Genomic DNA, 18,687 nt, shown 5'->3' on the forward strand with positions numbered 1-18,687 from the left:
CTTCGTCCAGAAAATCACACAAATCCAGTGTTTCAGGTTCAATAGCTAGTTTTATTCACCAGCTTGCAAACAGAGCAAAAACATAAACAAAATCCTAGCCATTCAGCTACTACCTAATACAAAGATATTCCCTCTCTAGAGTGAGAGGCCTATTGTCCCTTACTTAAATCAAAGAAATGGAACTCTAAGGACAAAGTTGCAGTTTTTCTCAGGAGCCGTCTGACCTCCTCCACAGACAGTGAGAGAGTGATTGAGGTAGAGCTTACAGAGACCCCTCAGGTGCAGCTCCTAATTAGTCTGCGGTGAGCCTGCAGACCAAAAGACCCGGACTGGGCCTTTTGTATGGAGCCCACCCTACTCTCTCCATACAAAACTCCAGGGACCCTTACCAGCCTTCCCTGAAGCTGAGAATCACATTTTGACAAGGTTTTCCTCGGACGCAAACAATCTCTTCTGTGTTTTAAAATCCAAATGACAGGAATCTAGGACTTATGTACCTGCCATTCGCTTTTTCCCCAGCACTTCTGTCCCAATATATACTTATAATAGCTTGGATGTAATTTAAATTGGATAATTGTAAGCAGACCTTAATGGTGCTAGCCATTAAAGCTACCAGTTAATCTAGCAGTGAGCCCAGACCTGAGTCCTTTTCTATGTCTGACAAATTTATAATATTATAATTATTAGAATTGTTTTATCAAATTCCCAGAACATTTTATATACATCTATATAGAGTATGTTATTGTGTATATATATTTTAACTCATATGTGTTAGGTATAATAATTCAGAAGATTTATTTAAAAAAAAATGACTGCTCCTTTAAATGGGCTACTTTGTTCTGGCTGCACTTAAGATGCAGATTTCTCTCATTTTGCAATGTCACTTCAATCTGCGCAAAAAGACATTTTCGGCATTGCTATTCAATGAATGTACAGATGGCTTTTGATAGCAATTCAAAGTTTCTAAATGTGTTTGCCGGCGTCCCTGGATTGTGTCACAGCTTCAGTATAATGTCAGTCCTCGCTGTTCACAGATTTTCAGAACAATATGTTCCAGCCTAGATGGTGTGTGAGCATGTGCCATGGTCCAATTCAAATTCTGCAAACACATGGCACATGTAAAGTACACAAAACATTGCTCCTCTAACATCATAGCTTGTCCTTTACCAGCAAACATTAGGAATCTACATGATCTAGCAATTGATAATTGTATAAAATATATATGTCAGTAAAGCATACATGCAAATATACATAAGTCACATTTTATATACAATAGGGCATATACTGCGCTGCTGTGTCTTCCCCCAGTGCAGCAAGGAGGAATACAATAGATGGAAGAGCGAGGGAAGTAACATTATAGAAGTTTTGTGGTAGTATGAACAGGATCAAAAGAAGTCTATGTGCATTAGTGCTCTGCAGGAATCGCTATTACCACTGATATTAAACAGCACCTAGGCAATGGAGGCAGCCATTTTGTGCGCTGAACCAATATCCATTACAATGTGGCCTATCCATTAGATCCATTGAAATCACTGAGGTACTTTGTCCTGCCCATAAAATGGCTGCCTCCGCTGAAGGTGACAGTCACGTTTTATAACTGCACAGATTTAAAGGTGACATAGCAATGTATTCAGGTTGCAATATGGCAGTTCCTAGTTTCAGAACAACAGCCAGGAACTTATTCATATAGCTCTTGGTTACCACCAGTAAAGACCAGCATTTTATGGCCATGTGCTACTACGGCCAGAGCGGCAATGGTGCATTCTGGGAATGCCCAAGAGTTCTAGGGATGGGTGGAGAGTGCACCGATCCACAATCACAAGCCTCATGCAATTGCTGTGATTGTCAAAGTTTTTCTTGAGACCGTGGGCCATCCCTGAAATGTGTATCTCTCTCTAATTGTATTACACTTATCAGGGCTGACATTTGTACATTGGTGTCCGTCTTCCTCTTTCCTGTTTGTACTTGGATTCTTTAGTTATGTAAAAATATCTATAAATAGTACATGTAGGATGTGAATGTTGAGTTCTATATTGGGTTAGTTGTCTTATACAATACCTATTTTTTCTTTTTTTGTGTTCTACTCTGTGTTCTAATATATGTGTTCCAATATATGTTTGTGTTTTTTAGATGTTTGTAATACAATGTTATTTAAAAAAAATAAATATATATATATATATATATATATATATATATATATATATATATATACACAAAATCACCACCAAAAGAAATGAATCTGTAACTATGTAATATTCAAGACAAACGTCAGAGCAATCTAGCAACTCTATATTTAATTGGACTGAATGGAATAGATAGTGCAGGATTGCTTGGTTCTGCTCCTCTTGACTGAGGAATGAGGAAATTTAACTGTCTATTAAAATTTATAGTTTAATTATCTTAATCGCATAATGAAAAACACAAGTCAATGAAACTGTGTTGAGCAAATTAGTACAATAATGTGAGGAGTGTTTATTATCCAATGGGAATTAATGCTGACCAATTAAAATAGAGGAGGAGGAAGAGGAACCTGTAGAAGGACAGTTTGCATATGTGACATTAATGGAAACTGCTGGCATAACTTTTGTTTACTCTTGCCTCTTGTCTGGGTAAGAATCATTTTTACAAATTGTGTCCAAAAGGCTTGGGCCTCCTGGCATTTCATTTTTGTAATTTATTCATATAACAGTTTTAGCACACCTAGTTTAGCGCTTTTTACTTGTCTATTGGAGGTGCAGTGTTAGACCCTTGTGGGCCTCCTTCTCTGTATGTCTAGGGGAGGTTTGTGGGCCATATGGCTTGCAGCATCTTTACCCTATTAGCTGCTCACTCTTTTGGTGGGGAGCTGAACATTTTTGTTACTGAAGAGAGCTTGGGAAAACCTCAGAGAAAAATGGGCCCACACTAGACCACCACAAATGTGTGCTTGAAGACCCTCTAAATAGCCTGGTGGCTCCAGAGTTTGGGGAGTTGAGGGTTCCAACTTAGCCTTGTAGTGAAAAAGGGTCTGAAGACTGTTGCCCCATAAGGTGATCAAGAACTAATAGGGGTCCTTCCTCTTTAGAGGTGGGCCCCCCAGAGAAATATATTTGAACTGCATTGTATTATTGAAAGCGCACACCTCAGGCTTTTGATAAGTAGATTTTAACATTGTGAAACCTACTTGCTGTGATTTGAAAATAACCTTTGCCCTATTAAGCCCCGTGTTTGACAAGCACAGGCTTCTGGTAAATGTGTGCTCGCTGAGGATCACCTAGTGTGGAAACATCACAAAATGCTTCTACATATACACATATACCATTGCTTTGACCATTATTATATACAATGGCTATAAACGGTATTCACTCCCCTTGGACTTTTTCATATTTTGCTGTGTTAACAACAAGGAAATCATGATAAATTTATCTGAAATTTATTTCCACTATTCAACACAGAGTTCTCGATAATGTGGCAAAAAAAAAATGAATCCGAACATTTGTCCAAATTAATTAAACTGAAAAAAAGTGTCTACTCAGTGAGCAGAATAATATTCTTGTTTAAGGGTCACAATCAAGTATCAAGACTGCTTTTAGAGGACAAACATCATGGTAGAGTACTAGATGAGGGTTGAGTCATAAGCATTGTGATGCATAAAAGTAAGTAAAATTTGTACCGTGCAGGCAGGTCATCTATTATGTAGTCTCAGCCTGGTGAAACAAAAAGACAATTAGGTGATACACATATGCAGTCATCCACTACAAGCCAAAAGCCGCCAGGTATGCCACTCAGCACTAGAATCCTTGCTTCTTAAGCTGATGTATGACTAATGTAAAGATCATTCTGTATTTTTTGTAACTCATCACGAGCAGGGCACTCTCAGGTCCTAGTGTTTTCCTCATGTAATTATGTAATGTTGTGGGTTTAACTGATGTAATTATGTAAATTTGTTGTTAATATTTATATAATTTTGTCACTTTTCTTGTATGTTCTAACCTCCTATGTACGGAGCTACGGAAGCCTTGTGGTGCCTTATAAATAAATAATAATATTAATAATAACATAGAGAACTTTATTCAGTAAAGTGAATTTCTTGAAACCTAAATATATTGTACCTGTCCTTGGATCTCAGTAGTAATGAAGATAGGATGAGGCAAATTACCTGTGGGTGAAGGATAAGCTGGCATTCTGTTTGCCTGAATCTTTCCCAAGTGATTACTCCATGGCTGCTGTTATAGTAGCCAATAGGAAGCAGCCTGGCTGTGACAGGCAGTCATGGTGCTTAGCAGCCGCTGGGAAACTTGCTGGAATGTTTAATTGCCGTCTGGAATCATTTGATGAGTATAATTTGTAATGGCTTGTGCATCCCTGGAGGAAAGGCACACCTTTTACAGCGTAGATGGAGTGGTTAACTGGACAAAAGGAATAATTAGGGATTGATCAGAAACAGCTGAGCATAATAGTGAATATCCTGTATTAAAAGTAGTATATAGTCTGTTAGAAAAACATTATCAATACAAGGTAGGGCCCTGTGAGCTCAAGTGTAACAAGAAATCTGCTGATTAAATGGCAGAAATTTGGGATATTTTAATTATGTGATGATGGAGCTGCTCACACAAGCTGTGCTCTCCAGTGGGTTACATGGGCATCATCATCATCAGCAATGGGTATATTTACAATGCGGCCTTTTCCCAGGGCTTTGAAGACATTTTTTAATATGGCACTTTTATTAAAGACAAAGCCCATCGGGTTTAGCCTTTAATAAAATTGCCATTTGAAGAAAATGACTTCATAGCACCGGGAATCAGCGGTTGCATAGTAAATGTACCCCCAAGTCTCCAGCTTAATTCCTAGAACCCATTATTACAACTGGTCAAGGAGAACAATACCGCTTTGAACATACTTTCCCCTACACTTAAGTGGTAGATTCAATCTCATCACAATCATCCTATAACCTAAAATTCTATATGTGATACAGCACTTAAATGTTACAATAATATGTGCATCTAAGTCATGTCCAGAAAGCTACAAAAACAAGGAAACCTAAAAAGAACAGCTTGCGCTCTCAACCTGCCAAGAAGCCATTCTGGAGTAAACAATAACTGCCCACTCTTAAATGCTCGGAATACTACAGATAGATAACCTACAGAAAACGCTTCTCTCATCGGTAGAGATTGTTCCGTGATATAGAGTATAATAGCAAGGGAAGATATTGCAACTTGCACTTTGTAATGAAATTTGATTCTCACTATCTTATTCTAAACAATTACAATTGAATTATGATAAATAAATTTGGTAACAACATAGTCGCATTGGACCTGTGAGAGCCACATGCAGTTCTGTTTCTTATTTTCCTAAGGCACTTGATTGGAGTGCTGTAGCTCTTAAAATAAGTCTGGACTTCCATTGCAATGTATTACCTGTCTGGACGGTTGGGGTGCCTCCTGGTGAGTGTCACTCTCAATTTAATACGTTTTCATATGTGACTCAATGTTGGTTCTCTCATTGAATAGAACTAGGACCATTGCCACCCATAGTGGTGGACAGCGGGGCTCATTTTGGGGGGCATGTCATGTCAGTAGGCTAGTGACAGGGCCCCATGGGTATTACTGTAACTGTAGTCTTATGGGGCCCGGATGAATTCAAACATCAATAAATGATGGTGATGATGACTTCCTGGATCAGACATATGCTCGAGTATTCTGCCTGCTCAGCTCCTGCAACTTGCTGCACTTTCTTGCATTCGTGACTACCCTCTTGTGTACCGACCCTGCAAACATCTGACTACCCTACTTGTTTACCAACCCGGCAAGCGTCTGACTAACCTTTTGTGTACTGCCCGGCAAACGTCTGACTATTCGCTGGATATCTAATTGACAATTGAGCTTCAGATAATACCACCAGTATCGCTTTCACCATCGTTCATTGTGATTTTTAGTCCGGTTATAAAAATCAAACAATACAATGTGCTTTGGTACAATAAAACATGATTGTGAGAGCGTACACTAATGCAATATCGGACCTAACAGTTTATCATGTGACTGGCACGATAATTGGCTGAAAAACTTGTATTGTGCACCAAGCTTAACACTGGCTTAATTTACCAGTTTGTGAAATTGGATAAAGTAACAAACCATCACACAAACTGGATTGTGGGGGAATCACTTTTCTGAGTTGACAAAGAATATGTTTGTATAAACTTAATTTCATAGAGTGCTTTACGCACCTGGCTCACTTGCATTTAAGTTTATATGCTGAGTGTAAACATGGAAAGACATTAACAGAACTACAAACAATTCAGCGGTTGGAGTCCTGTTCAGCATATGAAAACACATAAAAAATGCACATGCCTTTTCAATTCAGGTTTGATCACTTTTCAAGCCAGTTACTAGAGTGGAGTGAACATCCTTAAAAGTATGTCAACTTTAAATTGGTACAATTATCTGGTGTAAATCAGTTTTTGCTTCACAAGAGTATAGTACATCATGTGAGAGAACAGTGTGTGAACGGGATGAACTTAAGAATTAATATTATTGAAACTAGTGACAATCAGACACGCATTGCAATTGGTGACGCCACAGAATAAGCCGACTTCTAATTTATCTGGTTTTGACAGGTTAATTAAAACCTCCTTAATTGGTTCTATAATTCCTACAATTTACTCAGCTACCCTTCTTGGTAAGGACAGCAGCTGTTTCATTATGTTCCTTTCATTTCACATCTGCAAGACAAATTTATTTGTTAGAATTTAACTTCCTGCTTCCTAAAGTGTCTCACAAAATGCACATGATAACTCTGCAATCATTATTCACAAGATAATCTACCCAAACAATAACATCTACAGTCATCAATAACAGTCTAAAATTAATGACGTTTTCAGGCTTATATATGATCAAAAGAATAGTGTGGTGTCTGGAGAAGACTAGTGTTATGTCTTATTCAGTCAAACCATGTTTTAATATTGACCAGGTCAATTTTATTAAAGAGCAGCTGAAGCTCCTAGTGACATTTATATATCAAAGGCTATGTGTTACTGAGCGCAATAATATACATGTAAGTACTGGAGTGTTATTAAACATATATTAAAAGTCCACCATGCTCTCTTTCAATCTTGCTATTCAGTTTGCCATTTGATAAGGGAAGCACTTGTGCAGCTGTTAGTGCCTCCACGAATCCTGAATAAGCTTTTAGAACAATGACAGAGGTCTTCACCTATAGCAGTCGCCTTTCCCGTACAGATAGTTACTCTCACAGGTTTTGGATGACCCCCCAGGACTTATATTCAGAAGTATTAAAAGCTTATACCAAAGAACAGGTGGGTAGCAAGGAGCAGGAGGCTGGGACACAACTCTGTGGAAGAGTGCAAGGAGTAACCAAAGCCAGGCCATAGGTCATAGGTCAGAAGCAGACAAGAAGTGTCAATACAGATAAGGAGATCAGGGACAGGCAGCGAGCAGGAGTAGTCCAGGTAACAACCAAAGGGTCAGATAAAAGGTGGCCAAAACAGCAGAACTTATCAGACCAAGCACAATAATTGCAGGGCAAGAGCTCTATAACCGGCAGGGAGGCTACCGTTTGTACTCTGATAAGATGTGATCATTTTTCCAAAAAATGTTATTCATAAAGATATTATTTTGCCCCGTTTTGCAAAATCTGAGGGTTAATTGGTGGATAGCACTGAATACTCTGGGTATGGAGTGGGTGAGTCAAGTGCAAGTCAATCATGCCCTAATTTTTTGTATTGAATTATGAAAGGTATGATGTACACAACAATAACACAATATTATTGTGCTATAACTTGGTAACTTATATTTACATATTGCCGTTTTATAAAATAATACATACTGGTCCTACCATGTCCCCAGTTTATTTTTCCAGTCTTTTTTTTACCCTTTAAAGAACTGCGTGAGGTCTGCCGTTACAGTTCACCTGCCATGTCCACATGAAACTTAAGGCCACCACATAGAGCCAAGTGACAGGATCACTATCCAAGTTAGTCAAACGCGTAATCGGCCAAATTAGATGAGATCAAACCGATCGGCACATGGTATGAGCAGTGATATGTCTCTCTGCTTCAATGGGAGCTGTGACTGTGGCCAGAAGGTGACCACACACTTAGGCTTATAACTGATGTCTTCATACTGCATTTACCAGCATGTCCAATAATCTGATTGACTTTTATATGACTATTTTAGGCATCAGGGGCATTTTGGGAAAACATGTTTTGATATTAGGCCAATTTGAAGGGTAAAACATTACAAATCTCCTCCTCTACATCACACCAAAATAATTTCTTCAAGTCTATATTCACTTGAGGCCTACATTGTTCCCTGGCTTCAGTTATCCTTGCAGTCTAGATAATGTAAGAAATAGATACGATGATGAAGACTTTAATTGTTATATTTTTACCATGAAACAGTTGTTGTATATTATATTTGTTATTTCCATTTCATAGTTAATCTTAATTAAGTATTTTTTCAGGACTGACAGATAAACCGCACCAGCTTCCTGAATGAGCTCTTGAATTCAATATGAAGGATATTCTGTTGTTGTGAATTGATATACTGATACAGATCCTTTTGCCAATCCGTCTATTGGAACTTGAGGACTGTTAGCTTAAAACATTTGTTCCAATTAAAATGCTTTTCCCAGTATGAAACCTTTGCCAGGACTTGTCATGACACACATGCTGAGAGCTGTTGGTGTACTTTGTTTCGCTGTAGCCCCACTGGTACAGCCAAAAGCTAAGAAGCCTGTCTGTGTATCCTGCTGCCAGAGCAGCCGTGTGCTTTAGGTGCCCTGAGCTCTACTGTGAACCGCCTGGCATGGGCTCTGGACTGTACTCACTAATGTAAAGCAGTAAAAAGCCTGACTGGTAACATTTTGCTGGATACAGAAGCACTACCATGGAATGAGATCTTGGGGCCTGCTTCATTAAGGATTTAACTTATGTGCAAAACAGAATACTAATTTGCACCCCTTGCATTGTAACATGGTTTTATCCAGGAGACTGAAATAAGAAGTTTCTCAAGTTAAGATCCTTAATGAATCAGGCCGTTAGTCAACATGTATCGGATCATCAGTTGTCCTCACACTGTAGACAGCAATATATCCAAAATTGTGGTAGCTGCAATGAAAGATGTTTAACAAATACAAAATGCAACATACTGAGTATAGTAAAATATTTATAAAACATTAATACCTAACATTTAAAGTACAATACATGTCAGTACATTGTCAATTATTCTTTATCCTGCTCACACCATGACATACCTGAAACTCATTAAGAAATGACACAGACACTGGATATAATTTAGTAAGTTACACAAATGGAGAAAACATTTAGCATCACATGTTTATAACTGTTATTTTCCTGACCTTATCCACTCTTTTATAAGATCTGGCATACCGCCAGCATCTCCTCGCCACCTTCACTGACCATACACCTATAGTGTTTTAAAACTACATCCATAACCTTAACGGGTCCTTCTTCATCATATTTATCAGCTCCTTTATAGGTCCTGCTCCCAAATAAATTCCTCCACCTGTATTACTAACACGTTGGATGCACAGTCAGCCTGTACATGCCTGCTAAAAGGGGACATCACAACATTACGCTTCATACACCAGGGGGTAAATGCATCATACCCCGGTTTTCTCAACTCGCGGGAGATCGGCGTCTTCGGCAGCTTAAATTTAAAGTGGTGCTGCCTTGTAAAGGGAAACTTCCCTCCTCCCCGCTTCCCTGCACCGGGGCCCACAGCTCGCTAGTACAACCTCTGCATCCAACTTAGCCATAGAGTACAATATCTGAAAATAGATATATACTGAAAATAAGACAGATAGCTCCACATGTTGAAGCATTGGACCCTCTCTCACGTGACATACACACGCATACTCCTTCCAGCATGCTAACAGGCATATCTGATCATTTTTCACTGCAAAGAGGCTACTATTTCCACAAGTAATCTGTCTTTAATGCCATGGGCAACAAATGCAACACCTTCCCTGAATGCTGCTCATCACCATTGCACCCCAGTATTATACGTTCCTGAGATGCATACAAGCTCTTTTATACTCAATATCCCGAAGATGGGCAAAGAGAAAGCCAACTAGAACAGACTTAACTTCAAATTCCGAGGAGCATATCTCTCCCAATACTGCCCCCCTTGAGGTGTTTATAATACACTGGTCTCTCACACACTTCTTGCCTTACCTTTTCTCTAGCCCATCATGGCCTGGCCCACAATAAATTATTTTGTCGGGTCTCTTATTCCTTGAGACTTAAACAGGAAGACTAACCCAGCCAGGTACTGGTGGACAGGGGCAAGTACAGTCCACCTGGAGAACACGTTTGCTAAAATCTAGAGCAGTAGTTCTAAATGCTGACCAATAAAGTAACCACCAACATAATTTGCCACCACAAGTATTGTCCACAATTAAATTACCACCACTAATTTTCACCTATTATTATAAATCCATCAAACATCATTCATTTCATGGAACAGTGTGAATTTATGCCTCATTCATGGTCGGATGCAAAAAGAGTGTGGAATTTGAGCATAGTTCCCACCGTATTAAAATAAAAATGGATCTCAAGATGCACTACCATTTGAATGGTAATGCTGTGTCTGTTCTGTAGACAGAACAAGCTGCAGTATACACACAAACGTATGTGCAATATAAGCTCACATCAGAACACATGCAAAAAATATTATATAAAATAAATGATAAACTATTAACAGTATAATCATTACAATAAATATGGATTTATTTTTTTAAAAAAATGTATTTAACATTAAATACATAAAGATACTTTTAATGCATACTGTACATACAATGCCTTTTTATGGTCTATCTTGCGTACAGATATTCTATGCTATCTAGTGGCACGCATATGTGTAGTCTTTAAAACAAAGACTATACTGTGACTGCCATCACTATCAGTCGGCACTTACACCTGTCCTGTAGTTGGTGCAAATGACACGGCTGAAACCAGGCGTACTTACGTGAGCCCCAGGACTTGAGTCGGCCACATCTGCATCAGAAAGCCCTGAGCACACCCTTACTGCACATGGCCTACGTTAATTAACCCAGCCTCTTTGCTCCCCTGTTCCGCCCCTCAAGTAATAAGCTGACCTATCATTTGCCAGACATGAATTACATGCAACTGCGTTCATTGGAGTAAGGTTGATCCGAACATGAACCAGGCCCTGTGTGCCCATTGCAGAATGTAAGACTTTCTCCTTATGGACCTGGGCAATGAGGAATGTACCTCACTGCTCTGGGATAATCGTCATCATCATCATCATCATCATCATTTATTTATTTATATAGCGCCACTAATTCCGCAGCGCTGTACAGAGAACTCACTCACATCAGTTCCTGCCCCATTGTCACTTACAGGCTAAATTCCCTAACATACACACAGACTGACTATAATCACAGTGATACCTAGGTCAATGCACCCAACCTGCACAAATGAGGTTTCAGTTTGTGGGATGGCATATTTAAATAATCAGAAATGGGTGGCGTACAACTGAGTGTGACTGCTGTGTTCCTGATATTACAAATTGTACCAGGGTCTTTTACCCATGCAAATTAAGGTGAAACGTACAGCAGCTCAGGACAAGCAGAAATAGTACTTTTCCAATCATTTCAATTATGTTTCTAAGCACAAATAAACTGCAACTCATAAATATTATATATACATATACCAATGTATTTACAAAAAAAAGAACTTAAAACATATTTCAACTAAAGGTCGCCTGATGTCCACTTATTTTTATGATGTTTACAAAATATAAATGCTGTCAATAGCACGGAATATTGAGAAAAAAGTTCACATTAAGTAGGGATGGATCAAATTTGGTAGTAGGGAGGATTTAGGCTAGGTACATACTGGAGGTTTTTCAGCCAAATATTGGGCCAATCAGACTGTTCGGTCAGATGTCTCATTAGTGTGCATAATCGCACAATGAACGACAGTCGTTTCATTTGGTTGGTCATGATGTTTAATAATCTCATTCCAATCATTTTCTGATCCTGTAGTGTGTATGCACTCAGGATCACGATCTCCATAGAGCAGGGGCAAACGCAGGATTTGTAGAGGGGACGTTTCCACCCCACCCCACCAGTGGGCGTGACCAGCATGCATGGGGGCGTTGCTGTAATTTTAGACAGTGCTTGGCTGCTCTCCAACTCTTCCTATCCCCATAATATACATGGGCAATGCTGTGTGCACTACTGATAGGTGCACACAGCTCTCCCTTTTCAAGCAAAGCTGTGTAAAGCGGGAGCAGGGTCCAGCCACCTCAATTATATGGTGCCCCAGGCTTGGAGGGGGGTTTCCAGCCACTAGGAAACCCCTCCTCGGTTTGCCTATGATAGAGGTTACATGGTCATGGTCTTTTCAATGAACATGTCCTGGTGACTAAATGTAAAGAGTCCTGTATGTGCAATAGTTCATTCTGAGACTGAATATTTTGTTTCACAGAAGCTAACAAAATTTGTTATGACATGTGGATAGTTATAACAAGGAGCTTAATCAGTGTGACAAGAATGAATGAATGAATGCGTATTGTGCTGTCATTCTCTAAACGACTATAGGACCAAATGAAGAGCACAGATCTACAGGTAAATTGTGTCTAGTGTGTATGCATGAATTGTCCGAACCATCGGCCCTTCAGTCGTAGGTACAATAGTAGACAACACATCGGTCGGAAAATTGGAGAGATGTTGCCTATAGCAACCAATCAGATTCTAGCTTTCATTTATTTAGTGCATTCTACAAAATGACTGGTAGAATCTAATTGGTTGCTATAGGCAACATCTCCATTTTGTCAAACCCGCAGTTTAGTAAATATACCACTTAGTGGTGATGTTCAACCTTTAGTACCACAATGATCATGATCAGAGAGGCAGATAGCCCATGTCCTGACCTGTAAGCATATGTGCAGTTGTACATACATAGATAAACTGTCCACTCTGGTATTATTCCTGGTAAAGCCAAATGAGAAAACCTTTATTGACACATTATCATAGGTTATGGAAAATTGCATATCATGTCGATTTAGTTTGCCTTTATGTCATAGGGGTTCTGTTTATCACATAAAATTCACCACCAGATTATTATGTATGTTCAGCAAATTAAGGTTTATTCATTGTTATTCATAAAAACTGTACTGAAAAAAATCCTATTCTTATTTCCCTCTGGTAATTAATTCTCCTAGTTATTTTTGACTTGACAAAGTTGGCGCCTCTGCAAATGATTACATTTCTTGAAGACTTTTGTGTTATAAGTTCAATTACTATTCTAATTATAATGCTTTTGCCTTCAGCAACTACGGAACATTTATGAATTAAACAAGTAATTCAGCGAATACAAATATTTACATTGAAATGCTGCAACATATTTAAAATTCAAGGTTTGCTTTGATACTGCTTTTTCTTCATGAAAGACAATGAAAGCAACAGTAATTCCCCAAGAAGACGGAATGAACTAATGTGGACGAAAGATATGTCATTTATGTAAAAATGTACAGCCCAGTCTGTGATTACTGCTCTGTGTTTATCAGTGCTGCAAACTGTAGATTTTTTTAGCCCAGGAATTGAAGATTTGTTTATGTGTTTCTTGTGCAATCTTCATGTTTGAGCTTAGCAGTGGTATAAAAACTATTCCCTATTTACAGCATAGAAATAAAATAGAAAATAAACACATATAATAAAACAATAAAAGCATATATATATATATATATATACATATACATGTCAGGCCTTCTTGACAGTTTCCCTACCACGTACAGAAACACTACAACTACTTCTTCCACTGCATCCCTGTGACTGTAGAAACACCCATATGGCCTATTTAGTAGATATTGGAACTTTCTAGTTTTTTCTAGTCATCTTTGTAATACACAGTGCAATGATGTCACTACACAGTGCTCCCAATTTAAAAAGTATCCTGCTTAACTGCTTAACTGCTTAACGGGTCATGCTAAGGCAGTTGTGGAGAAGGAAACAACAAGGCAGCCATGAGCAGACAAATGGGTTTGCAACAGGGCCACTGGTGTCCGGCGGTGGAAATCGTTTTCACAATTACCAGTAATCCGACATCGACAAGCCCTACAAAGAAAATCCGAATTTCTGAAAAACCCATTGGAAAATAAACAGACTTACCTTGAACCCGATGCTGGAGATCTCCGATTGGAGAGGTAAAGTACGTTATAGCGACTACCACTAACCCGACACCTCTTAACCCGACAAGGATTACTTGAGCCTTTGTTTTCCTACATACTTGTAGAGCCGAATGTTTATGAAACTGATTTAAAAGAATTCAGATGAGATAACATGCCGTCGTCACCTGTAAATGACGTCACTTTTAAACCCGACAGTATTAGTATTAGTATTTCTAATTTAAGAAGGCACCGGACCAACAATGTGTTTTAGTAAGGGTTTTAAAATTATGAAGGTGGCACATTGTGCTAAATGCAATCTCCCCCTAAGGCTTTAAAATGGAAGTGGGACATCTAATTTCTGTTAAGTTTCTGAGACTAGTGAAAATATATGAAAAGATAAAATGCAGTACAGTAAATAAGATACATTGGCTAAAATGTTTCATCTATTTATAAAACAACATGAAAATGTAATATGTTTTAACTCAATTTGTTGGGGGCTGACAGCTTCTTAATTGTAAGTCAGTCTTATTGCCAGTTAGGCTGTGTGTAAACAACTGGATTTTTTGTCCTCCGCTGTGCATAGGACTAAAATTGTAAAGTCTCAATTTTTGTATTCTCCTCATCCAGAATAAATTTGTCCCAGATTGGGTATACCCTAAAGATCTCTTTTATATGCACAACATCTTTTCAAACACCCGACATGATGGACAAGATTACATGTTTGCACCCTTAAGTTGAACGCATGTAAGAGATCCACTTTAAGTCAGGCAAAGTGACATAACCAACTGGTTTTGAGCTGTCTGTACCTCTTTGTCAGGTAAAACAAAACAACTATACATGTTAAACTAAACGGAAACCTATATGTTTACTAAACTGCAGGTTTGAAAAAGTGGAGATGTTGCCTATAGCAACCAATCAGATTGTAGCTGTCATTTATTTAGTACATTACACAAAATGACAGCTACAATCTGATTGGTTGCTATAGGCATCATCTCCACTTATTCAAACCTGCAGTGTGTTTTAATAAAACGGATCTACATAACTAATAAATGTAACTGCTTTTATCACTGTATCACTGTACTAAAGAAACATGGCAGTTTTGTAATATATTTGGGAAACGTTGTACTATATTGGTGTCTTCTTCTACCACTGAGAATAAAATGCATGGCAAGGCATGGTATATAGTAAAAATAAAATATCATGACTTTTATGCCATTGTCTGAAGTTTGATTTAATGATTGAAAAGATTATTGTGTAAGCAGAGTCTCTATCGTCCACATAAACAAAATAACTTTGTTAATTTATGTTGTTGTGTTTTTAAAAAGGCGAAAATTATTTGTGTACCCAAAAACAAACCATATACAGATCTTAAGCCTCTCCATATACATGCTCTGATTGTGCCAACCTGTATGGGTTAAATGGGCTTGTTGTAATGGACTTGGGCATCTAAATAGGGGTATGTGCTAAACAACAGAGCAATAACTGAACCCACTGAATAACTGTAATCAGGCAAATGGATTCCAGGTCCAAGTAACCTAATGTGAAAATTATTGGCTTCACATTGGATATGTTGATGCAAGTAAAAAAATATTCACTCAATGTTTGGGTATGCACAAGCTCAAGAGAATGTGGAGAAAAGAATCTGCATGTTCCCAAAATGTTAAATAAAATCTCTTTAATTTTATCCACAAGTGCGATGTACAGGCTCATTCTTACATTACATAGGAGTGTGGTAAGGCTGCTTGTGGTATAGCTTGGGTCTATCACAAAATGTGACCTATTTTGATATGACTCTGTGGAAATTTTCAGTGGCCTCATTTTGTTTGTTACATTTAAATCATTTGCAGGAGATGATTTGACAATTTCCACCAATTTTCTACTGGACAAGTTTAAGAATTGCAAATACTGAGCAAAGTCTGTGAAATTGGTAAAATGATCATGTGAAATTGGAAAGACTTTAGCAGTTGATTCTGATGTTCCTTATTTTATTTTTTCTGTCCTTATCTTATAAGTTTTTTTTTTGTTTTTGATGTATGCACACATTTATGTTTCTGTGGTTGGAGATGGGGTATGTTATTAAAACGTTATATTGTCAGAAAATAAGACCAAATTACAGCAACATTTTTTTCCACCCAATATACAATAAAAACAGATTTGCAGCAATAGTACTGATAATTTTGATTGACAAGCGATTGACAGCATTTAATGGTACTTTTATTGTGTCAGTTAAAGGTATAAACAGAAATGGATACATAGTATATTGAAATTGTATTGGAAAATATGAGGTCCACAGAATGACACTTCTTCTCAGACCCAAGTCTGGCATATGGACAGCGGTATCATAAACCCCAGCACTATTCTCTCTGGCAGCTGGACGGGGAGTGGCCACTGAACAAAGGGGCAGGACCACAGCACAATAGGGGCATGACCATGGCACAATAGGGCGTGGTCACACCCCTGGGGCATGCCTAGCACTTTTGAATTGTAAGGCTAACCTGTGCTCCCCTCCAAATTCCATTTCCGGCACCCTGCCATGCAGAGCAGCAGTGAACAAAATACCTCACAACTTTCCCACCAATTGGGACAAATCAGGACTGTCCCGCCTAAATTGGGACTCTAGGGAGGTATGCAGTATATCGTGTTATATGGAGTATGGACCTATCAGAACGACCTTGTCATATTTTTGTGAGAAATAGTATTTATTTTACTAGATGCCTGTAAGCTTACTGATATATTGGTAAACATTGCAATTTCAGACTAACAGGTAAATTAGGTAGTAATAGAGATGCCAACCAGTATGAATGACACAAGTGGCTGAGTAAGTAACAGTTACAATGTGCCAGTATACTAGAAGTAATGCAATGTACTTAGAGGCTTCTACAATACTCCTAGTGACTACCAATAATGTTGCCTAATAAGGCACTCCAACAATGCTACAAGTTACTGCCAACAATGCTCCCTAACAATGCTAGGAATGGCTGCCAATTATGGTCCCCAATACAGGTCCCAGTGACTACCAACAATGCTCCCAGTGTCTGCCTGCAGTGCTTCTACTTACTGCCAACAATGCTTCCAGTGTCTGCCTGCAGTGCTTCTACTTACTGCCAACAATGCTCTCAGTGTCTGCCTGCAGTGCTTCTACTTACTGCCAACAATGCTCCCAGTGTCTGCCTGCAGTGCTTCTACTGACTGCCAACAATGCTCCCAGTGTCTGCCTGCAGTGCTTCTACTAACTGCCAACAATGCTCCCAGTGTCTGCCTGCAGTGCTTCTACTAACTGCCAACAATGCTCCCAGTGTCTGCCTGCAGTGCTTCTACTGACTACCAACAATGCTCCCAGTGTCTGCCTGTAGTGCTTCTACTAACTGCCAACAATGCTCCCAGTGTCTGCCTGCAGTGCTTCTACTGACTACCAACAATGCTTACAGTGTCTGCCTGCAGTGCTTCTACTGACTACCAACAATGCTCCCAGTGTCTGCCTGCAGTGCTTCTACTGACTACCAACAATGCTCCCAGTGTCTGCCTGCAGTGCTTCTACTGACTACCAACAATGCTCCCAGTGTCTGCCTGCAGTGCTTCTACAAACTGCCAACAATGCTCCCAGTGTCTGCCTGCAGTGCTTCTACTGACTACCAACAATGCTCCCAGTGTCTGCCTGCAATGCTTCTACTGACTAACAACAATGCTCCCAGTGTCTGCCTGCAGTGCTTCAACTGACTACCAACAATGCTCCCAGTGTCTGCCTGCAGTGCTTCTACAAACTGCCAACAATGCTCCCAGTGTCTGCCTGCAGTGCTTCTACTGACTACAAACAATGCTCCCAGTGTCTGCCTGCAGTGCTTCTACTGACTACCAACAATGCTCCCAGTGTCTGCCTGCAGTGCTTCTACTGATTACAAACAATGCTCCCAGTGTCTGCCTGCAGTGCTTCTATAAACTGCCAACAATGCTCCCAGTGTCTGCCTGCAGTGCTTCTACTGACTACCAACAATGCTCCCAGTGTCTGCCTGCAGTGCTTCTACTGACTAGTGACTACCAACAATGCTCCCAGTGTCTGCCTGTAGTGCTTCTACTGACTACCAACAATGCTCCCAGTGTCTGCCTGCAGTGCTTCTACTGACTACCAACAATGCTCCCAGTGTCTGCCTGCAGTGCTTCTACTGACTGACAACAATGCTCCCAGTCTCTGCCTGCAGTGCTTCTACTGACTGCCAACAATGCTTCCAGTGTCTGCCTGCAGTGCTTCTACTGACTGACAACAATGCTCCCAGTCTTTGCCTGTAGTGCTTCTACTGACTGCCAACAATGCTCCCAGTGTCTGCCTGCAGTGCTTCTACAAACTGCCAACAATGCTCCCAGTGTCTGCCTGCAGTGCTTCTACTGACTACCAACAATGCTCCCAGTGTCTGCCTGCAGTGCTTCTACTGATTACCAACAATGCTCCCAGTGTCTGCCTGCAGTGCTTCTACTGACTACCAACAATGCTCCCAGTGTCTGCCTGCAGTGCTTTTACTGACTACCAACAATGCTCCCA

The sequence above is a fragment of the Mixophyes fleayi genome, chromosome 7 (genome assembly GCF_038048845.1).
Source record: "Mixophyes fleayi isolate aMixFle1 chromosome 7, aMixFle1.hap1, whole genome shotgun sequence".
Lineage (NCBI taxonomy): Eukaryota > Metazoa > Chordata > Amphibia > Anura > Limnodynastidae > Mixophyes > Mixophyes fleayi.